Source organism: Lissotriton vulgaris, chromosome 2_1 (genome assembly GCF_964263255.1).
Source record: "Lissotriton vulgaris chromosome 2_1, aLisVul1.2, whole genome shotgun sequence".
NCBI lineage: Eukaryota > Metazoa > Chordata > Amphibia > Caudata > Salamandridae > Lissotriton > Lissotriton vulgaris.
The window spans coordinates 1,568,305,884-1,568,330,577 of NC_141687.1; the positions used below are offsets into that span (position 1 = coordinate 1,568,305,884).

The 24,694-nt window shown below is 43.3% G+C and overlaps 1 protein-coding gene across 1 annotated transcript in view; it reads left to right on the top strand.

The window, feature by feature from the left end:
* Positions 1-24,694, top strand: part of THSD7B (thrombospondin type 1 domain containing 7B) — a 1,756,834-nt gene that overhangs the window by 1,061,609 nt on the left and 670,531 nt on the right. The window lies entirely within an intron of this gene.

Consider the following 24,694-nt stretch of genomic DNA (forward strand, 5'->3'; position numbering starts at 1 on the left):
TTCAATTCACCAGCACTTTCCATTTGTGCAGATTTCTCAAACATATATGAAACTCCTTTCAAATAAAGTAAAATTAGCTAATAAAGCAAAGAGTTTTTTTTTTCGTTTTTTTTCTCACCCAGTCCATAGCCTCCCCTCCCACTATCCAGTAATCTAACCGCGACCAGCTGTTGTGTGATGGTGTTGCATGTGTCCCTTCCTTTGCCACGGGATTCCTTACTTTCCACACATCTCGCAACCCCAATTCCTTCACGGCACATAATACACATCTAGCCTCTTTGGGCGTTCGATGAGACAGTGGGTTAGACTTATCCAGGTCAGGGTTCAAGTAGGTATTCAAATCCCCACCCCACAGTAGAGTGGCTTCCGGCCAGGCTCTCAAAACACCATACATTCGAGAAAGGCAGACTGGGTCATCCGTCAGGGGTCCATAAACATTGACAATAGTAACTAATGAGCCCCCCAACCTACCCTGCACCACCGCATATCTGCCCTCATCATCCACATACATTTAAATTGGCTGAAATGCTACACTGCTTTTTACCAAAATCAGCATCCCTCTGGCATACGATGAGAAGGAAGCTGCCAGCCTGCAGTCCGCCCATCTCCGCCCAATGCTCTGTATGTTTTGCCAAATGCGTTTCCTGCAACAGGGCTATGTGTATCGCATGGCGATGCAGGTAGGCTAGCACTTGCCTAACTTTCTTAGGTGAGTTGACGCCTCTTTCATTCCATGTCAACAATCGGAATCTGTCACCCATCACACCACTGAACGACGCCTAGCAAACGCAGCATCAACAGAGGCGTCCATGGGGGGCGCCAATCACCGTACATCCAAATAAGTCAGTATAATGCACATTTCTTATTCCAACTAATTTAAACGCTTACAAGAGAGGAAATAAATATATACAACACAGACCCCCCGTACCCACACTCCCCCTTCCACCCACTTCAACCTCCCAATTAGGTCGAGACCATGGCCCACCCCCACCCAAACATCACCCCATCAATCCTATAGCTCAACATTTGGGGAATACCCACTAGAGGGAGAGGGTCGGCAGCGAATACACACACCGAAGTGTGACTTCCAGATTAGGACTATATGACCCGCCCATGCACGGAAACAGAAAATGTGACCGGCGCTGGACACTTTTATCAAAAATAAGTGACTGTAACCATATAACACTGTTAACACATGTTTAGGAACTCTAGCGCCGCCCGCCACCTGCACAGCAAAGATCCTCAGATTCAACATTTAAATATAAAGACTACCAGCATTTAAACAAGCAAACCCCAACTTATCGATCAGGTTAGGGCTTTATTTCCGGAGTCAGTCTGTCTCCTCCAATCCCGACTGCTCAGCTGCACCCTCCGTTCCGACTCGCCACTGGCTTGATTTGCAAATGGGTTTCAGGAAATTCAGGGCCGATTTTGAGTCTGTAAAGAAATGCGCCTGTCCCTCATACGATATTTTCAGCTTAGCTGAGTAGAGCATGGCATAGGGTACAGATGCAGTCTGAAGCAACTTCTTCACTGGTACAAACTCCCTCCTAGCTGCCTGCACCAGTGGGGTGTAGACTGGGAAAAAGGACAACATGTCGCCTTTATAAGTAACAGGAGCCTTAGCCCTAGCCTTCTGCAGAACAGCGTCTCTGTCAGCATAGTTCAGAAGACACGCAAATATCGGGCGAGGCTGCTCATCCAGCTTAGGTCTGGGACCCAACGTGCGGTGTGTCTTTTTCACTATCATTACTGGGGACAGCCCTGAGCCAAACAGATCACACAGCATCCTGTCTATGAATGTCTCCATCCTGGAAATAGCGGTGGAATCCGGCAGGCCTAGAATGCGGAGGTTGTTGCGCCTAGAGCACGCCTCTAAATCCTCATTCTTCGCACCAATAACATCTAATACCTTCTCCATTTGCAATATTTGGGTCCGGGATTAAGCTTGGGAATCCTGCGTGTCCGATAATCTGTTCTTCAGCACATCCAACCTGTGCTCGTGTTTGGTCACCTTCTTCCTTACGACATCCAAACAGGCCGCCAGTGCATCAATTTTACTGTCAATCAATTTCATACTAGCCTGCAACTCCAGCAAGATGGTCTTGGTGTAGTCCTCCATATCCTCCGCCATCCCCAAAGCACCCTGCGATCTGGTCTGATCTGCCACTACCTCGCTGGCACGTGTGCTGCACTTATTTTCAAATTGCAGCTTGGTTTGCTTAAGTTGAGATTTTCCCATAAATGTGAGGACGGCAACAACGGATCGTATAGTGTTCAGACTCACCACGGTATGCACACCCAGCCTCAACGTAGTCTCCCGCCACAGAAACCACATGCGGCACACCAACTCAGCACCTCCACAGTCGACAGAACGCAGGGAGGACCTCCATCGACGTTAACCCCAAGCGGTCAACCACCATGCCTCGCACCGGAGTAGCTCCCCCGCCCGAGGCGCGTCTCCCCGGGTCTCCGCCTCAGTCTCAAATCAGCCAGCAGCTACCGCCACAGAGCCCTGCAGTCGCCCCGTGCACAGCCACGCACTCCTCCTATGCACCACTCCTGTCCAGGCACAGTGGATGAGCCAACGGAGACTTACTGCTTGCCAGACGCTCGCTGCACACACCAAGCAACGCTGCTACCTTCACCCCAGCAGTGCAGGAGCCTCCTGTGGCGCCCCGTGCCCCCTAGCCCAAGAGAGCAAGCCAGGTGGTGATCAAGAGTGCCCCAGACAGCACCCCTCCACCACTAAGTGTCTGGTCTGCGCCCTCCCGTGCCAACAACAGAAGTGTCACACTCCCACATCTAGCAGGACCACGCAGCTCAACTCCCTACCAGGCACCACCACAAGTAAACCTTGGGGTGTCCAGCTGGGGCCGCACCACCCAGCCAACACCAGGCCCAGAACGTGCCCTCACGCCACTCACTATGTCAGCTCTCTGTCACAAGCAGCACCTCGCTCCTTAGCGTGCCCGTCCGCCTCACACCAGCCAGCTCCTCTCCGTGGTCCTCAGCCGTGCTGGCGCCTCACAGCGCTATAATTTCCCGTCATCCAGGCCCATGTGGCAGTATTGCACACCAAAGCCTCCCAGTTCTTGAGGTAAATGCCATCCCAGTGCACCGGCACCCGTGTCACTCGGATCCATGCACCATGCCCAGCGCCCGCTTCCCCCTACAGCATCATCCACAGGCCCTCCAATCTGCCCCGCCTCCAATCTATGCTGCAGCAGCGCCGGGCACAGTGCGAACTTCCGATGCCTGGAGTCGGCACCGCTTGTCGCTTTCCGCCCCCTGCCCGCTCTCCGCTCCGAACTCGATATTGTAGGGGTCCGACGTCAGCAGGTATCAGCCGCAGTAGGCCTCTCAGACGACAGACATCAGGTAGGCGCCATTTTCTTCCCGGGCGCGCGGGACACCAGCTCGGCTCCTTAGGGCAGATATACATTGGTGTGCGGGACAGAAACTTGCCTGCTGCAGCACTTCAGTCTGCGCTACAGTCCCATTCGTCCTTGAGGTGCATCTGCGGCTTACAGGATGATAGTTGCCGGATTGAGAATCTGTCTACCGGAGCTCCATCAAGAGGAAGCCATTCCGCCTCGTGCCAAAGCCACAACCCCCAATAAAGCAAAGAGGTTCTATGAAATCAGAAGTGTGTTATGAACAGAACAGGAATGAACTAATAATTGACGTAACCTTTATCAAGTCAGCAATTTGTTGTGGCATGCATCTATCTATGCAGTAGACTTATTAAAAAGATGGGGATTATGATAAATGGCTGGGGTCAGTGTGTGACCTTTTTTATTGTATTACATACCACAAAGGCTATGTTATTTATTAGGTCCGAGATGTAAATTCAAATCTAGAATCGTAGCTTAACAGAAACATTGCTGATATTCACATACCTTTGTGGTGTTTCTCCTGGAAAGCTGTGGCAGTAACAACTTTCCAGGAGTACGCATATTTGTAAGCATTTTGTAGGTACATAAAAGCGACTGGTGTACATTTACATTTACACATGTGTACACACTTAAGGAAAACACATTTGCAAATGTTAACCTTTTCATTTTCTCCCCATAGAATATAGTTTTTACATGAAGAAACCCTTTACTGTGCACCTCCAGTTTGTTCTATATCCGTTTCCACTCTAGATACAAGCTTGTTTTTACCCTTGAGTGGAGAAAATCTTAAATAGAACTCAGGCTGGAAATGTGTTATCAAAATGCAAATGTCTACCAACTCCCAGTCTGTGGGTATTTTACTATTTTGCAAGGAATTCTCTTCCTGGTATTCCCGCTCTTCTGTCTGGGATAGGAATTACTCCCATATCATTTTATGCATGTTGGTGTATTAGTACATGCAGTGAATGAGCTTTGAATTCACATTCAGAAGTCATGCCCTAAATGCATTTAAGTAGACTTTGAGGTTTTAGCCTCATGTGGCTAATTAAAATGGCATTTTCTAAATTTTTGCCTATCCTTCATAATATTTTTATAGTGGAATATGGTAGTTCAATGTTACAGTTTTCAAAGTAAGATTTAACAGGGCACTAACATGTTGATGTTAAAAAGAAGTTAATTTTAGGACACATTTTCTGTTGTGCAAATTCAATTTGAGCAACACCTACTTTTACTTAATTGGTTCCTTCAGGTCTACAAATTTAATCTTGAAAAACCTAACTATAACCAAGAACGCAGTAAACACATCCTGCCATGAGTTTAGGAGAATTGAGACATACATTTCATATAATTTATCATGTCATATTATTGATTGTGTGCTGCCTGTTACCATTTGTCTGCTTCTACATCTAAGATACAAACTTCACTATGGGCCTGATTACGATGGCGTAGCCCACCAGACACCTCTGCTCTGCATCTCTGAATCTAACCCTCAAGGGGAGAAAATTTGGTCTGACGGTTAGACTGCCGACATTGGAGCTGGGAAACCAAGGTCCGAGCCTCCGGGTTCGTTTCCACATCCTGTGACTCTGGGCAAATCACTTAATCTCCCCGTGTCTCCCAAAAAAATGAATGTGTCATTGTGTAAAGTAACCGGTGCTCATGTAAAGCGCTCCAATACCTCTGAGTCAAGTTTGCCCTATATAGATCTGCAAAAACAAACAACAACAAAAATGTGGCGGAGGTAGACATCCCTCCTTCTCCTATTTAGCATCAAAGACATGGAATGAGATATACTTTCATCTACCGATCTCCCCATCTCTCTCAGAGTTCCAAATGTACCAGCTAATCAACGGGGCCCTGCTGGCATCTGATTACCCTCATTGGTGACAATAAGTGCTCTACAAATCTACTGATTGATTGCTTTGTCTAACCATTGCCAATAACTCAAGGTAGCATCCTAACCAAACTTTCTTTTGCTCGCTATTCCACCTCAGTTTGGATAAAGCCATATACAAATCAGTTTCGACCTTGCTTCTCACGGGAACAATCCAGCCTGAACTGCCAGGCATGGTCCTCCCTGAACTTGAACACAAGCAACCCAGGACTGGTTATGTCCAAGTTATAAGCTCACCAGCTGGGTACAGCTTAGTTTCAATGACACAGTGAGCATGAGACCAACGTCTGGGCATACCCATACCAATTTGGGTGGTACAGGAAACACACAATAGGTGATGGCAGGAATTTGTCAAACCACTGCCAATCACTCGGGTAGCATCCCAAACAATCACCATTCCACCTAAGTTTGGACTCAGCCATGTGCAAATAAGTCTTGACCCTGCTCCTCCTGGGGGCAGTCCAGCCCAAACTGTCAGGTCAGGTCCTCCCTTAACCAGAACACAAGCAACCCAGGACCGGTTTCACCCTAATTTGGCTAAAAAGCAAGGTACAGCTGAGTTCCAGTGACAATGTGAGCAGTGTCACTGGAACCAAGTTCAGTGAGTTCCTAACTTGGCAGTTTGGGCTGGACTGCTATCATAAGGAACAGGGTCAAGACTAAATTGCATATGAACTAAGGTTGCATGGTGAGCAAAAGAATGATGGGGGGTTGGATTGCTACCACAAGCTATTTCCAGTGGTTAGACTTATTGCATGCATCCTCCCATCAGTTTTTGTGTATTTCATCTGGAGAGAGTCAAAGTGCGTGAGAGTTCTCTATTTAAATGGGCTAACAGTAATCTAAAAGGTCACCATCTCAAATATCAGCTTTAAATATACTAAATATATTTTGGAAACCCAAATATCTTTCTCTAAACATCAGGTTATGAGTTATGAAAATGCACACTTTTTTGTCTCAAATACACACTTTTCAAATGTGGGATACATATATTAATTCAACCAAGAAAAAGTTTCTAATTAATTATGCTGGGCTACTTAAAGGTAGTTCGAGAGCTACCAGTAGCTCACAAGCTACTCGTTGGAGATTCTTGGTTTACATCTATGTTTATATTTCATTGCTGTAAATTTGAAATGATGAACGAAGAACATAGATTCTTTTTAAATGGAAACTTCAGGTGCAGCATTCATTGCCAAGGTAGTTAAGTAGCTGATTCACATGTGAATTAGGGGTATATTTTTTAAACCAACATAGTGCTGCACTGTACTGCATGATAGGGAAAGGTCAGGAATGCACTGTATCTAAAATTATACAGTGCATTTCTGTCTTTTCCCTCTGCTTGCACACAATGTGCTGCCTATCGCCCATACAGGCACTCCTGCACCATGGTTCAAGGGTGCCTGCATTGTAAGAAGGAATGTTTCTGTGCAGGAAGGAACACCTTCCTGCAAAGAAAGAACTCCCCGAGGCATTTTCATCTTTTAAGAGTGCTGTTGTATGCAGCTCTCATAGAAAGAAGAAGCAACAAGGAGACATTTCTCCTCATTACGCCTCATCTAGGGGGTTGTAGCCTTTTTGACTCATTCCCAGGTTTACCAGTGTTGGAAAATCTGGGAATGTGAAAAACACAACAGGAGAGACAAAGGACTGAGATTTCTCTGGCTCCCTTACTGTCAATATGAACTCACACAACAGAGAAGCACTATACAATATCCTCTCATCTGTATAATACCAAACAGACTGAGGCCATGGATCCTATATTGATCCAGAAAAAACAAAAGATCAAATATATCCTTATACCTGGAGCAAAAACAAGGGAAGACAACACATGTATAATACTGCCCTCACACACTTTGCAGTGTCATGTTTCATCATTGGGCCGCATCATACATCTAGGTGCAGACCAACACACTAGATGGAGCGCAATCTTTTTTGACGAAGAATGGGGATGAGGGTAGAGAAAGAAAAGAAAAAGATGTGATGGTGCACATACAACGTGTAAAACAACGTGACACAACAAAAAAGGAAGAGAAAGAAGGGAGGTCTCTTCCCTTCTCTGGCAGGACCAAAATGTGCAGTACTAAATAGTTAAAACAACCTAAGGGCCATCATCAATATTTTTATTCTGTCTATAGACCCCTGGATGGATTAAAATATATGTAACAGGGCATAAAGGGAAAGCGACGATCCCTATAGCTCCACTGCAATTACCAACATGTTTCTGCCACTATTAAGTCCCCACAAGGGTGGCATTGGATTTCATCAGGGTGTTTGTCCCTATTATTCAATCCTTACCCTAATTGGGTGTTTATTACCTTTGTAATTATTGTGTCTGTAGAAGGTATCGCTTACTTATGGTACTCTCCAAAATTTCTGTGAGGGAACCGATTCACAGGTTCATAAACTAAATTTCTGAACACGGGGCTGCGTGGGGCTGTGCTCTTGCCGTCACATAGTCACAAGAGGCACCAGGGTTGCTGCCCCCACTGTCAGCCCTCTGGGAATGTGCCAAAACCCATGGGTGGATGCATGGCAACACCCACCCTCCACCAATGGAATGCCTCCCTGGATCAGAGTAACGCAACGCAGCATTCTGCGCTGCATTGCGTTACTCTAGATTTATCAAGTCATGCAGGGCCACGCAAGGTGGCCTATTATGACTTGACAAATCTAACTTAAGAGTTGCATCGGTCCTAAGCCCCATTACATGGCGCAAGGTGGACGCAACTGATTAATAAATATGCCCCAAGATGTCTGGTTTTGATAAGACACTAACAAAGTCTTTGATTTCACATAATAGAGAAAAAGTGGGGTTGTATGGTGTAGAACGCCCAGGAGATAATCTCTTTCTTTGCAGCATTTAATGTGAACCAAGTCCTCCATCTCTGATCATGTACTTCTTATCAAGAGATATATATGATTTAAAAAGTGATGGCTTTCTCCTCCTCCAGTGATATTAATACTGAAATTTATTAAGCGCGACAGCTACCCCAACACAGGGGTGTCCCCGCGCTAAAGACATCAGGCGAGAATGCGTCCAATAGGCAGAAAACTTATTTTGTTCTGCTAATTGTGTGTTGGTAGCGTGAACCAAGAATTATAGAACTTGTATATGGAGGACTGTGGAAGTGAGAACATGGAACAATTATGAAAGGAAAAAAATGGGTACCAGCAAACTGCCTACTGGCCTAATGGCAGATCACTTTTCCCTTACTGTGACTGGGGTGCATAACAAAGCTTTATTCCCTATCTCAAGCAGTCTAGTTGTGACTTCCATTGAGAAAAAGCATTACTAGTCTTTGCCCTTTTGCTCTCTACTGGCTATAACTGGGATGATGATTGACATAGCATATAAAGAATTACGCAATAGTGAAATCCTTTGACCTTAGAAGAGCTGCAGAAAAGAGGGTATATTGCAGCAAAAAATCAAGGGTAATGTGGCAGATGTGACCTCCACCTGTCTTTTACTATCCCAATGTGATGATGATAGGCATATATTTTGCATGTGGCAAACTTGGTAGTACCATCTCCTTCAGTATAATAATGTTTGATGGGGGCGTCATTACTCTCTTACACATTTGTTTTTTGTCCTCATACTGCCACCAATCTCATTGGACTTCCTCCTATCTCTCCTTATCTACCTGTGCCAACCCTCGGAGGATGATAGAGAGAAAACAGAGCTTTCCCGCAAAGATATTACTGATCCTGTGTCCACCTAATGTTCACTTTGTGGGCTCTGGGATGTTACTATGGAGCCCAGGACCAACAGTAAGCTTGGCTTCATCATAAGACTCCCTTGTCATCTCCCTCCAATCTATTAATGCAGACCAGAACATTGCTTTACTTCTTTGGTCACAGGCCATGTCCGATTCACTAGGGCAAATGATATTCTTTGAGCATTCTGCAAAAGTTGGCGGGGTTTCCGACTTCCATTTCCTACATATCTCTTGTCTCGCTAGAACTATCACATAAAAAGAAACCTTTGCGCTAGGTGCATTCAAGTGATAGTCATTTATAAGACTAAAGAATATCAAATCGGTACTTGCTTCTATTGGTATACCCAGTACTTCTCCCAGGAAATTTCCTACCCCCAGCCAGTAGAGTTTGATTTCCGGACACTCCATAAACATATTCAATTAATCTGCTACGGTATACTTGCATCTTAAACAGTTAAAAACATTACCTGTAACTTTAGAGAGCTTTTGTGGAGACCAGTATACTCTATAAGCGGTGTATAGGTGGTTCCTCTTGAGCAATGCTGGTTTTACCACTGCCTGTAGCATGACAAACTAATCAGACCAGAATTTATTAATGTATTCACCTCTGTATTCTTTTTCCCAAAGATTTATACTTTCACTTTCCAGATTGTCGTCTAAATCCACTAGGGCCCAATTCCAGAAGGATATTTCTTTTTTCCACTTATCTGTTCTGGTTACTTGATCCCATTTTGGATTTTCCTCCTCCTGAAGCCAGCTCTGTGATGCCCACCAAGAGGATGTCTGGTAGTATTTAAATCTCATCAAAGTTCCTCCTGGGAGGTTGTTGAGCACTTCCCATCTGACTAAGTTAAATTCCATTTTTAAGTCTCCCCATTTGTTTAAACGTCCCATTCTTAACGGCTGACTGAGTTGATCCCTCATACATTCAGGAGTACCTGTGGAGTCCCAGATCGGGACCTGACAGATTGGTTTAGTATCACAAGAGGCACTAGGCAGGGGTGTCCTATGAACCCAATCCTGTTCAATCTATATATTGAGCCGTTACTAGATGGCTTAGAGCAGATACCTTTATTTTGCCTTTCAGTCGTGGCGGCTAAGAAATCAAAATTGCATTATATAAAGATGATTTGCTTCTATATACGACAAATCCTCAAGAAGCAATCCCAAGGTTAATGGAGAAGGCAGAGAGATTTGGCGAGGTTTTGGAGTATGAAATCAACAGGGAAAAAACTGAAATTATGGAATGGAATCAGGAGGCGAGAAGCCAGGGGGTCCAAAATCAAATGAGATACTTAGGGGTACAGCTCACCCAGAAACTGGAGGATATTCCTATAGTTAATTGGAAGAGAGTAAGCAAGGAGGTAATGTGGTTACTTTTACAATGGGAAAACCTCCCCCTAAATATCTATGGCACTACCATTTACTAACCTACTGTAATGTCTTCCACTTCAAAAACTTTCGAATGTTAGCTAACAAGAACAACAGCTCATCATTAGGGCAATTGTTTGAGGCCATGCTAAAAGAAGTTGTGCAAGGTCAGAATCACTTCCTCTCTAAATATGGAGATCCGAAGTTTTACAAGAAAGTAAGGCTAAAGATCCTTAGAGCTGCCTTAGAGACTTGGGTCTATATCAGGAAGAGAATGAAGATACCATACTACGCAGCTCAAACCTCTCTTACATATTGACCAAGTTTGCCTTATCTTGGCCATTATGTGATGTCACCAGTTCACTTTACATTAAGCTTGCTTTCTTAGCCATAGGCTATCCACAAGTCACAAGCACACAGCACACAAGCACCATTCCTTACCATTTAGGGCTATTGCCATATCAACTGTTTTTCATTGTCGGCTGTCTAAACTACCAATTACAGATATAAGCAGAGGCCTCATTCCTAACCTCTATCCCTCTCTTCAAAGCTACTGTCCATCTGCTTTCTCATGCCCAGGTCTCCTGATTATCATTTCCTTGAGCCTTGGTTATCTCCCTAGACCTGATTGCCTCAACCCTAAGACATCACTTCAATCTTATTGTCCAGAGCTTAATTCCATTTTCCTGGCTCAGTAGCACTCAGCTGTAGGCCCAAGAGCTGTCAATGACTTTAATTATCGTGACCTGATCAAACCCCACAACTTTTTGTTATCCAAAATTGTATATATATATTGATTTGTGTGTTTGTCAAAGAAGTTGCTGGCAATTGTCGGATTAAACAATTTCCCCTTATCTGATGAGTGGCTAATTAACCAAGCCCATGAGTATAGAATGCTCTGTGGTTGGCATATGTTATGCTTGTTCATCTCACTAGAAAACTACAAGGGTGGGGATAAGATGTTCAGTGACTTGCAATGGTCGTATTTCTTTCAACACACAACCACTACTCTGTATTACCGAACACGTCTGCGGAGCACTATTAAGCTCCTTGGACCCCATAGCACAGCAGCTAATCCCTGCACAGTGGAGCGATACAGGAGGAACGCAAGGCAGAGTACTAGTTTTCACTTCCTCCGTTTCCACAAGTCTGCAGAGCACGAGTGGTGCTGTGACCCCTTTAGCACAGTGGATAACCTCAGCATAGCAGCTAAACTCTACACTGCAGGGTGAGCTAGGAGCAGCGCAATGCTAGCGCATTAGTTACCACACAAACATCCTGTCTATTTCCATACAAGTGTGCAGTACTCAGCCATCTTCCTATCCCTATCTGACAACAGTTAGCCCTGACAGCAGCACAGCGAATCTTGACTTGCATCACCAGAGTATCACTAGTTCACTAGACTCAGAAGGGAGCTGGCTACAGGGCTTATTAGTGCTTTTAGCGGTCAATGATAGTTCCACACAAAGAAGCCCTTATGCCAGTGCACAGTGCGGATGGGCTGAGAAAACTGCAGCTGGTGCATAAATAGTTCATTAGAGACCCAGGGGCCATGGTGATAAGATGCCTAATAGTGACTATTGCTGCAAGGACAGCATCCCTGGACCCTTATGACAGCAGTTAACCCCTTCAACATACAGCGAGGCTTGGATGGAAAACCCCAGGCTGGTATATCAGTTCCTGGGGGTGGTGGTAGGTTCGACTTTCGCCTTCTCTCACCGCGGCATACAACATGGCCACCTTACGCTCCCAGCGTGCCTCAGGTGCACGCACAAAACAACTAGAACGCATCATCACACGTGGGGCTCCTGAAAGATCAGGATGTATGAATTATCCTTATGCAGCCCGCTTGACCGGAAAGCCAGTAGGCGTCACGAGCCGCCGTCACACGCAGTTGACACCGGGCACTGAATATACTGTGCTCTGGACGAGCCAGAACTCTAACCACACTGGCATGCACACTAACACAAACAGAAGATGAGCAAAAGTACCAAAGGACCAACCAGAAACCAGCAGATCACAGCAGGTGTTTTACGTTTACTCAACACCATGCTGTGTGTGTGCATTTATATTCCAGTCACCCTATTTTTTACTTGAAGGTACAGGGTTTGAACTGTACAAGCAAAGTCCTATTAATTTTTTAAGTTACGCGGCAGCCCTGAACCCTTCCAGAGCTGTGCTTGCACAAAGATGCCTTGGGCAGCTCTGTAGCCTTCCAGATTTGTGTTTGTACACAGAAGTGTTGCACAGGACATCACGCTCCTGTGAGCAGATGGTGATTTGCCTTTTATTCACGTGTTGCAGCACAGATAAAAACAAGTGCCAGATGCAACGTACTGTTGTTAAAAAGCAAGTATTGTCTGAAAGTGTAGCATAGACTTACTTGCTAGTTAAATATGGATGCCACTGGCTGGAGGAGATGGAATGTGTTGCATATACACGTAAAGTCCTGACTGCTATGGGGTATATCAAGGTGTGTGAAGCAGCTCTGTTGCACGTCATGGCTTAACCTTAGGTCAGACATGCATTACGGAGGGTTTGGAGATGAAGGGGGCTCAGGAAGGTGAGCTGATTTACCAACTGCAGTAACCCTCGGAACATGACTGCAGAATGCTTGCTACAACTTGGAAGCACCAGTTATGGGGGGGCTTCAATCTCGGCTCCTCCGAACACCCACACACACACATCCAAATAACAAGTAATCAAAGCTGTGCAGGAGAACACAAAACATGTCCAAGTTATGTATTAGTATTCTTTCATAGATTTATTTATACCGGAAGTTACTTTTAGAGAGTTCAGGAAATGGAAACAATTATAAAATACAAAAACAGGAGGAAGAAGACACTGAGGAAGGCATGGCCAGAACAACACTAGTATCATGCTACAAGCTTGACAGTGGTGTTTACTTAATTAAAAAAAAAAGTTCAGTTGATTGCACTGTGATGAACGCTTTGCCTGATTCTACAATAGGTCGACAGGAACTCAACCCTACGGACATGTGCATTGATTACATATTCGATCCACAAATGTTCTACAAACTGATGAAAAGGCCCAAACGATCTTGAAATAAGTATGTACATTTTCACGGCAGATAGTATTATCACACCACCGGCAGGGAAAACAGCAACGGGCAGGTGGCATACTGCAAAGGAGAAGAAACATCCTGTCATCTACCGCTAGCCCTCATCAAACCTGTCAAGATTTTAAGAAAGATACAAGTATTGACTGTATCATTTGGTTTCATTTTCTCCTCCTTTCATGTACATATTATATGTGTTTATTTATTCATTTTGTACATATGTATATCTATACAATTGATTAAGACTAAAAATACAAAAAGAGATTTAATAACTAAATAAAATATTTTCATAATTAGTTAATGTCTCAGTCAGTTGTTACAAGTGGCACATTGTGTGGTTACACCTGTTTTCATAATGCCTAGAATGTTTTAACCCTTGAATTAATTGAAAGCTTGCAACAGTTTCTTTACCTAATAGAAGAAACATTCTGCGACAGCTGTGTTTGTGTGTGTTTGCAGCCATTACAAGTATTCAAATAGAAGCAGGACTTTGGGGCGCTTATGAGCTCTGATGTGGGCTGTAGATGGCGCGGCTCTAGTGCGAGGCTGATTTTTGGAGCTGGTCCAGATACAGCTGTTGTTTTAACGTTTATATCAGTTGCAAAACACACTAAGCATTGTTGTGGGACACGCAAGAGGGTGGGCGGGCAGGATAGGGAGAGTAAGTGGGTGGTGCCCAAAACGAGCAGGCAAAACAAAAAAGTAGTCTCCAGAGCAACATATCAACACTAAAATCATAAGCAGTAGCTGGCAGGTGCTCCGTGGTAGAAAGTGGACTCAAAAAGGAGGGAAAAATAGGAACCATTGCCCAGTAACAAGCAAGGATCGCTAAAGGACAGTGATACAAACAAATAGAAAGCAAAGGCAAGCAGTGGGCGGAGTTAAACTCCACTAACCATCAACAACAGGTCGCTAAGCAACATGTTGTCTTTTTAGCTTCCTAAAAAGATGGTTATATTATTATTATCATGAACTAGTGTTTCCAAACATATTTAAAGAAAGGACACCTGGGAAGACATTTAAGAGATGTTTAATTAAAAACTTCCAAGATTCGTAACCTGATGACTGACTGCTAAGGTACATGTATGTATCTTCCCATCCTTTCAAATCTTTTATCTGCTTTTACCGTTTTCAAACTTTTTGAAAAGAGGAGGTTCCTAATCTTGGTGCTAAATCCAAAGCTTCCAAATTGCCCCATCATACCTCCCAGGGCTTGGTATGAAATTAACACAGTCACCACAGATATTGCAACCATAATCATTGTCTCATTACTCAGTGGAATAGTCACAGCCACATAAAGCAGGTATCTGTAGTGTGGATAGATGGACAGCCACAAAGTAAGGATTAATAATAAATTTATTAAGATATACCAAAGGCCCGCTGGGCATAGGAAAAGAGAACAGCGTCCACCGTGAGAGTCAGGTGACAACTGTCAGACTGTCACGGTGACGTCACATTTATAGATAGTGAACATTCCATGATGACACCGAGTGATGTCAGGCCATGGAAGTGGAAAACATACTATGCACAACAACCCACAACCGCATAGTGTAAATAACAGCAGGTACAACATCTCCCTTCCTTCATATTGATAATAGAACAGATTCTATTCCATCCCATAGTCCTGAAATCTTTTTGGTAAGTTGACAACTCTACCCCCTCTGGATGTTATGCCCTCAGATGGTGCATGTGAACTGTCCGCCATAAATGCTGCTGAGGAACTAGCCTCTCTTTCAGTCGGGCGCGTCATGGGGACTTCCCGTGCTAGAACCATGCCATCATTTTCAGTATATGCACTGCTAGACCTTCTTCCTAACTGTGGCGAACAACTAGGTCTGGCATCAGCATGTGATAGATTAAGGGATTCTGGTATGTCCTCCCATTCAAGCACACTGTCGTCACCTTTCCCTTCCTCCATTTCCTCATTTTTCATCATTATTTTCTCCTGTCCCTGTTTCAGTTTTACTACATCGTCTTTGCTACGCCATCCTTCACCTTCTATAAACACAGCACCACTTGAAGCTTTACAGATCCTCATAGGTCTACTGAACTTTGTTTCTCCTTTGCTTACAGATCCAGGTTTCTTTACTAATACCCAATCACCTGGTATCACACATTTCTCCTTCGCCCTGTTTACCATATCAGAGTATGCTTTGGCTTTCATTTGTTTATTCTCGATGTTCTCTTTTACTTTGAGCTCCTCATCACATATTTCTATCGATTCGACCTTTGCTCCTCTCCACCCATCTATTTTAGGTGTCATGATGTTGTTACACACTCTCATCAAGAAAAATGGAGTTTGTTTAGTGGTCTTATTTGGAGTATTGTTGAAGGTGTTTATTTTCATTCTTATAAACTCCTTCACATCCATTCCGTTTGCAATGGCAATTTGTATCCCTTCCTTGAAGAACATGTTCATTCTTTCGACTTGACCATTGCTCTTAGGGCTATACAGCGGTGTCTTCTCCTGAGCAATACCAGAGTTTTCTAAGAATTCTTTCATCATATGGGAAACCAGTTGTGAACCATTGTCTGACACCAGGACCTTAGGTTGTCCCTCCTTGTCGAAGACTTTTCTCAAAAATGTTATGACTACTTCAGTTGTTACTACATTCGCAAATTAATAGCATACCCATTTTGAGTAGTAGTCAGTTAACACTACCAAGTATTTGCATTCGTCTGGCAACAAATTGAATGGTCCTGCAAAGTCAATTGCTATCTTTGCCCAGGGTCCATCTGGGATCTCAACTATCTGCAATTTGTTCTTTTCCCGTCTCCAATGTTTGTCTGACTTTAAACATTGTTCGCACATGTCTATGTATTTTCTTATTTCACTGTCCACACCAGGCCACCATTAATGCATCCTTATGATGTTCCTGGTTGCTGTGACACCTGGATGTCCTCTATGTGCCAGCCTTACAATTTTTTGTCTGAGTCCATGCGGCGGCACAAAGACCTCACCTCTTTTCAAGAACCCATTTTCCAATGTTAATTCATCACTCATTTGCTGATAATTTCTCAGCTCACTCTGCATTTTCCTTATGGGTGGCCACTTGGATCGAACATATGAGTACACTTTTTCTAGTATAGTATCCTTTGTCATACTCTCCTGCCATTCTTTCTCCGTTATAGATCCTTCACACATTTTTGTTGCATCAATGAGTGCTACTACAGATTCCGTGTCATCCTGCCCCTCCTCCGTTTGACTTCGAATGGGCAATCTAGACAAGCAGTCCGCTCTGGCATTCTTGCCCCCTTTTATGTGCATTATTTTAAAATTAAATTCTTGTAGTCTTGACATCAACCTTATCAGTCTTGAGCTGGCATTGCCGTTGCCTCTACCTTCGCCGTCTATCATGTATATCAGTGGCTTATGGTCAGTGACCAATGTACATCTTTTCCCCCATAGGTAGTCTTTAAGCTTGTGGACGGCCCATACACACGCTAAAGTTTCTCTTTCAATTGTCCTGTAATTGATTTCTGTCTCATTTAGCCTCCTCGATATAAAGGCAATAGTATTCTCATTGTTGCCTTGTTTCTGACAGAACACAGCGCCGATACCTTCAGCACTGGCATCCACTGTTACTATATTCTCTAATTCTGGGTCATACGGCTTCAGAGCAGCTGCATTTGCCATTTCCTCTTTGATTGTTCTAAAAGCCTGATTTTGTTCATCAGTCCACTTAAATACTACATTCTTTTTCAACATTCTCCTGAGTGGTTCCACCTTTTCTGCATATTTCTCTATAAACTTAGCATAATATTCACTGAGGCCAAGGAACGATTTAAGAGTTTCCTTATCCTTAGGCTCCGGGGCCTCCCTTATGGCTTTTACCAGATCATCTTTTGGTTTGATGCCTTCTGCTGTTAAAACGTGTCCCAGGTATTCAATTTTATTTGTCATGAATTTGCATTTGTCCTTTGAGACAGTCATGCCTTTCTTTTTTAGAACTTCCAACACCTTTCCAATTAATCTCAAGGGATCCTGCTCAGTTCCAGAATGCAGAAGAATGTCGTCTTGAAAGGCTTCTACCCCTTTCATTCCCCCAAACAGGTTGTCCATAAGTTTCTGGAAAACACCAGAGGAAGACGCTAATCCAAAAGGAAGTCGTACATACCTATATGCACCGAATGGTGTGATGAACGTAGTCAATTTCTTAGACCTCTCTGATAGACAGACCTGGTGATATGCTGCCCTTAAGTCAATTAATGAGAAATATTTTGAACCTGACACTGACTGTAATATGTCTTGAATTTTCGGTAGGGGATGGCAATTTACAATTATATTCTTATTGAGTGACCTCAGGTCTACACACAACCTAATGTCCCCAGTTTTCTTTTTCTTGGACACAACTATGGCAGAAACCCATTCTGACTCATCTGCTTCTTAAATTACTCTTTCTTCTATTAACTTGTCTAGTACCTCCTTTAACTCTTTCCTTATAGACAAAGGTATGGTTCTCACTTTATGTTTACATGGTATAGCACCTTCTTTCAGTTTAATGTCATGACTAAAACCTTTGACGCATCCTATTTCATTTTTAAATACATCCTTATGTTTGTCAAGAGTTGCTTCTAAGTCAACATTTCCTTCCTCTACACACACTGTTCACCCATTCTTCACTCAAAACGATTGGGTCTTTGGCTCCAGGTTTTAAAATTACACCTAACTGTGCTAGATCTCTCCATCCTACTAGTATTTTCCCCTTCTCTGCCACATAGACTTTTGTTTCTATTGTTCTCCCCCTGAAACAAACAGTGTCAACAAAATAACCCAACATAATTATTTCCTTTTCCCCAAATGCTTTTGGGTTAACATCTGATTCAGACAGCTCAACATTTTGCCATCTCTCATTAAACAGGCTGTCTGAAATGGTTGTTATGGGAGACCCAGAATCCGCGGTAAACTTCAGCTCGACCTCCCCAATTTTTACATCCCCAATGGGACCCTTAATTTTTCCGTCCACCATCTCAAAATACAGAACAATGTTTGCACACATTTCTTCATCAAAACTTCCTACTGAGTTTAGGTTCATCATTCTTTTTGTTTTGCATAAGGTGGAGTAATGACCATATTTTTTACATTTGACACATTTTATACTAATAGCGGGGCAGCTCTTGCAATCAGCTAAGTGCTCTGCCGATCCACATCTGAAACAGCATATTTGCTTACCTCCTCCCTTTCTTTCGCCCCAACTTTTCTCCTGACCCATACTTTCACTTTTCTTTTTGTCCTGCAAATAAAATACATTTGTGTTATTTCCTGTGAGTGACAACTCTTTTGTGGATATTAGAGATCTTTCAATTCCCCTTGTAATATCAATAACCTCTTGCAAGGTTGGTCTCTTGCACGCTAATAATCTCTCCTGAACTTTCTTTGAATAACAATTTAAAACAATTTGATCTCTAATGTACACATCGGTCATTTCTTCATATTCACATTCTACAGCAAGGATTCTTAAACACGCAATATATTCATCAACCGTTTCCCCTTCTTGTTGTTTCCTTAGGGCAAATTTATGCCTTGCCACCATAATGTTATTCTCTTCATCAAATTGTTTCTCTAACCTCTTTAAGGCTTCCTGATACTCATTTAGAGGTATAAAAGTCCCGGGGGATTTTCATATTCGGGCAGGCTGTCAAAAATGTCTTGCCCTGCTTTACCTAGTAACCCAAACAACAATGAACACTTTCTCTCTGCATCGAATGCTTTCCCATCAATGGACACGATGTAATTTTCAAAGGCTCTAACCCATTTTTTCCATTTCATTGTGGGTTTCCCAGGCTCATCCAGAAAACGAGGAGGTGCACATATATTATTACTTTCTGCCATTTTTTTTCTATTTTGATTGACTCTGTGTCTGGTAATGCAAATGGTTGCCTTTTAGAATGTTTTCCTTAGTTTTTATAGCACTATCTGTGTTTTCCCCTTTAGATGTTATTACTCTTTTTTCCTGTCAGCAGGTAAAGCGCTATTTTATACTGAATTCATTTATTCAACCTTTCACTCTCCTTCTTAGTTTACACTGCTTACTGGGTATATTTCTTCCTCCGTTTCGATAGGATCCTTACTTGCGCGTAGTGCTCGATTTATTTTGCTGTTCCCCTCGTTTATTTCTTACTTCGAGGAAAAACTACTTTCAAAATGGCCGCACGCAGCTCACGTCCGATGACGTTTTCTGCGGCCGCCCAATGAGCGCTTTGACACCTATCCCAGCATGCTTCACGCGCTCAGCTGAGGTGATCTCTTGTGCCTCAAAACTTTCCTGTCAGGAACATGACTCGCGCCAAATCCTTAGGTATGCAGACGATCTTTATTTTAACAGCGCTGTTACTGTTTAGTTTGCCTCCGCTTAATGCTTGAGTCTTTCAGCTTGCGCACACATTCAATTCGTCTCCTGACGCTTTATTTTGTGCTGGCTGTTAATCGCTGCATTATCCTTATGCGTACTAGCAGCGCTCCTTAATGCTCACGCTGCGCAGCTCCTCTCACAGGCCGCGCTTCTCAAACACATCACGGGTACTTACTCCGTGTATATATTTGATTTTCTTGCTTTCCTTCACCTCGATAGCGGATTTCTTGATCAAATCCGTTTTCTTCTTCAGTGCTTCACCCGCGGGCCCTTTCTTGTCCGAACGTCCTCGTCGCCAATTGTAGTGTGGATAGATGGACAGCCACAAAGTAAGGATTAATAATACATTTATCAAGATATACCAAAGGCCCGCTGGGCATAGGAAAAGAGAACAGCGTCCACCGTGAGAGTCAGGTGACAACTGTCAGACTGTCACGGCGACGTCACATTTATAAATAGTGAGCATTCCATGATGACACCGAGTGATGTCAGGCCATGGAAGTGGAAAACATACTATGCACAACAACCCACAACCGCATAGTGTAAATAACAGCAGGTACAACAGTATCAAAACCTTATAAAGAACGAACCCTGGAATTAGGTGGTATAGCACAACTGCAAACACAAGCAGAGTTAAATCATCTGGTTCATGATTATCACATTTGATTTGCTAGCAGCTTGATATCTGATAGCATTAGAGAGGTTCTACTCCATTTGGAAGAAGAAAAGAAAACAGTCTTGATTTTCTATGATCTTTCATTTACATGGGACACCATGGATCAGTCCATACTTCTGGGAACATGCAGCAAATGAATGGGTATGTCACGGGTTGCCATAGCATGGACTGTGCCATTCCTCTCTTATCACAATCAGGTCAGGCCACTGGAATTACTTTCAAAACACTCTACACAGTAACCACACAATCTGTTACAGTATACCCCTTTTTGCCTGGTACGTATGCCTCATAGTGAAACTCTTTAATCAGTATCATTTCACCTTTGATATGTATTTTAATGATACACACACAAGTCATGGAATTACCACAAACCTAAATCATATGTTCTTCCTAATGACAAAATATGCCCTCAGAATGATCATACTGACTACTATGATTATGGTGCTAGGGCAGCAAGAGAAACTCCCCTTCCATTCTTCTTCCATTCAAATAGTCAACAAAACAGCAATGGACATCCTCGTGCAGTTTTTCATTCCTATGGGAATCCTTCATTTCATTCATACCGGCCCTTGGAAGACTAGGGCCTAGATGTATCAAGCCATTTATGATTTGCAAAGGCTGGAATTCGCAGAATTCCGGCATTTGCTAATCGCAAACGGTCTTTTTGCATGTTTTGGCATGCATCAAAAAATCGCAAAATAAAGAATCGCAAAAATTTGCGATTCCTTATTTTGCTATAGCATTTAAGGAATCACAATTTTGCGATTCCTTACATGCTATGTATGTAGCATTTTCTAATTGCGAAATTTGTTTAAGAAATCGCAAATTACCACCAACTTGTAGTTGATGGTAAGTTGCAAATTCTTTTAAAAATGCACAATTTAGCATTTTTGAGGTGGCATGTGACGCACATACATGCCCATAGGCCATGCATGTGCGACATATGCTCACACAAATTAATTTCAGGGGTGCAGCAGGGTGTCCTTGAGACACCCCTGCACCCTTGAAATTATTCACATTTTGCGATTAGCAAATTGCGAATCGCAAATTGAGATGTATTTCACAATCATTCCAATGGGACTCCTGGCCCATAGGAATGAATGGGAAATTATTCCTTATTTGTGAATTCGCAAATTGCGAATTCGCAAATAAGGAAGATTAAAAATCGCAAAAAAATAGCGATTTTTTACATACATCCCACTTTGCGATTTCTAAATAGGGATTCCTTAAAAATCGCTATTTAGAAATTGAAAAGGGGAATGTTGATACATCTACCCCTCCAGCTCTAATTATGGCACATGCCCTGACTACAGTTACATTTTTAACACTTGAATTACTCGAAAAGTCATGGAGAAATACCACAAAATCAGGCAGCCAGAATGGGCTGCAATCTCAGAAAGCAGGACAACCGAATGCAAGCCCTATAATCTACCAGGAATCGAAGATCAAGGCAAAGTCTACTACACTGTGCACATAGTCTTCTGGAACAAAGGTCCAAGATACCTACCCACATTTTCAATGTGCTGCATTTCTTATAGGGTTCTGCGACCAATGAACTGAAATGATTGCCCTTGATAAATAGAGGCAGTACATTGGGACATTGAGAGTTTGATATCCCATGCTGTGTAATTCAGTGAAGACTGAATTGAGGGGACAGAAGCACGATACATTTATTTATTTATTTATTTTTAAGGTTTTATATAGCGCGGACAAGATCTTTGCAGATATCAGAGCGCTTTACAGAAACAGGAGGTAGGGTAGACAAACTCTTGAAAACAATATAATATTCGGTAGTGAGTGAGTTGCAAGGTAGGATAGAAATCGAATAAGAGTATACACACTAATAAGCAATCAGGAAACCAATAATATAGAAGCCGTGCAATGTCTTTGATCCAGTAGCAATCGAATAGGAGTATAGCACCCAAGGGGGTGAGTAAACAAACTGTTGAAAACAATATAGTAGTTAGTAGTAAGCGAGATGCAAGATAGGATAACAATCAAATAAGAGTATAAACACTAATAAACAATCCGGAATCCAATAATATAGAATCTGTGCAATGTCTTTGATCCAGTAGCAATCAAATAAGAGTATAGCACAGATAAACACTCAGGTAGCCAATAATATAGGAGCCGTGCAATGTCTTTGTTCCAGTAACAATAGGGTTCAGGTGAACTTAGCCATAAGGATGGCTTTTACCTCTTTCTTGAAGAATGCAGTGGAGGAGATAATCCTGGTTTCAGGCGGGAGTGCATTCCAGATCCTAGGTGCCATTCCTGAGAAGGAGGGTTTGTATGTTTTTTCCTACCGGAATCTACGAGGTTTCAGGAGGAGGTTTTTTGTGCTTCTATTGGATCTCGAGCCTCCTGATATAGTCAGCTTGTGAGTGACGTAGTTGGGTGACTTGTGGTGTACGGCCGAGTGTGTCATACAGGCAATTTTCAGCTGAACTCTGGCTTCAAAAGGCAGCCAGTTCAGGGCTTTTAAGTCAGGGGATATATGCGAGTGTTTTCTTGAACCAGTGATGAGTCTCGCGGCCGCGTTCAGGGAGGCTCTTAGGGGTGCCGTTGTTGTTAGGGGGAGCCCACTGAGAGCCACAATTCCGTAGTCTATGCGAGGAATGACTAGGGCTTGTACAACAGTTTGGAGGTCCTTGGGTGGTAGGAAGGGTTTGAGTTTTCTCAGAGTGTTGATTTGGAAATTGGCTCCTTTAGTTGCTTTGCTATTATGCTGCTGCATGTTGAGATTGGAGTCAAGTGTGATGCCAAGGGATTTTGCGGAGTCCACAATGGTGGGCTGGACATTGAGTGTGGTTAGATGATTGAGCCAGGTTTGGGTGATGGGATTTTTCGCAGGAGGTGAGATCAGAAGGAACTCAGTTTTCAGAGCATTTAGTTTGAGGTGATTATCGGCCAACCTTGCTTGGGTGTTTCTTAGTGTGGCGTTCAGAAGCTTGATGTCTTCCGGGGATTGTAGCTTGAGGTAAAGTTGAGTGTCATCGGCGTACATATGGAAGTGTACATTTGATGCTTGAAGCAAGGTAGTAAGTGGTTCCATGACGAGGTTGAACAGTGTGGGGGATAGGGAAGAACCTTGAGGGATGCCTAGTGTTACGGCCACAGGTGAGGACAACGCGTTGTTGATCTTGAACTTCTTAGACCGGTTGTGTAGGAAGGACGTAAACCATTTGAGAACAGTCCCGGATAGACCCATTCTGGTATTTAACAACTCCAGTAGATTCTCATGTTTGACCGTATCAAATGCTGAGGAGAGATCAAGAAGGTTGAGGAGGCAGGACTCATTGTGATCAAGGATTTGGAGGGCGTCATCAATTATGTGTGTCATAGCCGTTTCCGTGCTGTGTTTTACTCGGAATCCTGATTGATAAGGGTTGAGGAGGTCAAACTGATCAATGTATTTTGTCAGTTGGAGTTGTACGCATTTTTCTAGCAGTTTGGCCAAGGTGGGGATATTGGTGATAGGGCGGTAATTGTTTAGGTTGGCCGGGTCAGCTGTAGGTTTCTTGAGTATAGGCGTGACTTGCCCTATCTTGAGGGAGTCTGGGATGAGTCCTTGTTGAAGGGGACCGTTGATGATTTTAGTCCAGAGTGGGAGGAGCAGGGGGGTGAGGGCTTTTACAGCATTAGCAGGTAGGGGGTCTGTGAGGTGATTAGTGAGCTTCAAGGTGCCGAGCAGTTTGTGAATTGTTTCTTCAGAAAAGGTGTCGAAGGACGTCCATGACGTGTTGTTTTTAGGTTGAGTGTTAGTTATGCTGATGGGGCTGGAGTATCGGCTTACATCCTTGAGGAGATCACTTCTTATATTGTCGGTCTTTTGCTTGAAGAAAGCAGAAAAGTCTTCACAGCTTGGGATATCACTTGCTGTGCTGTTAGATTGTAGAGGTTGCGTCTTGGTTTGGGTTTTAAATAACACAAACAGTTTTCTTGGTCGGTTTTTTGCTTGGTCCAGCTGTTGGCTAAAGAAGGCTGATTTCGAGAGCTTGATTTTTCTAAAGTAGGCGTTTCTCTTATTCTTAAGCCTTTTAAGGTGCAGTGCTGAGGGGTCAGATCTCCAAGTGCGCTCTGCCATGCGCATAGCACGTCTTTCTTCATTGAGTCTACCATCATACCATGGGTTCGAGTTCTTGGTGGAGACTCTCTTCAGTTGCAGGGGGGCGGCTTCATTGATTATTGAGGTCATAGTGTCGAG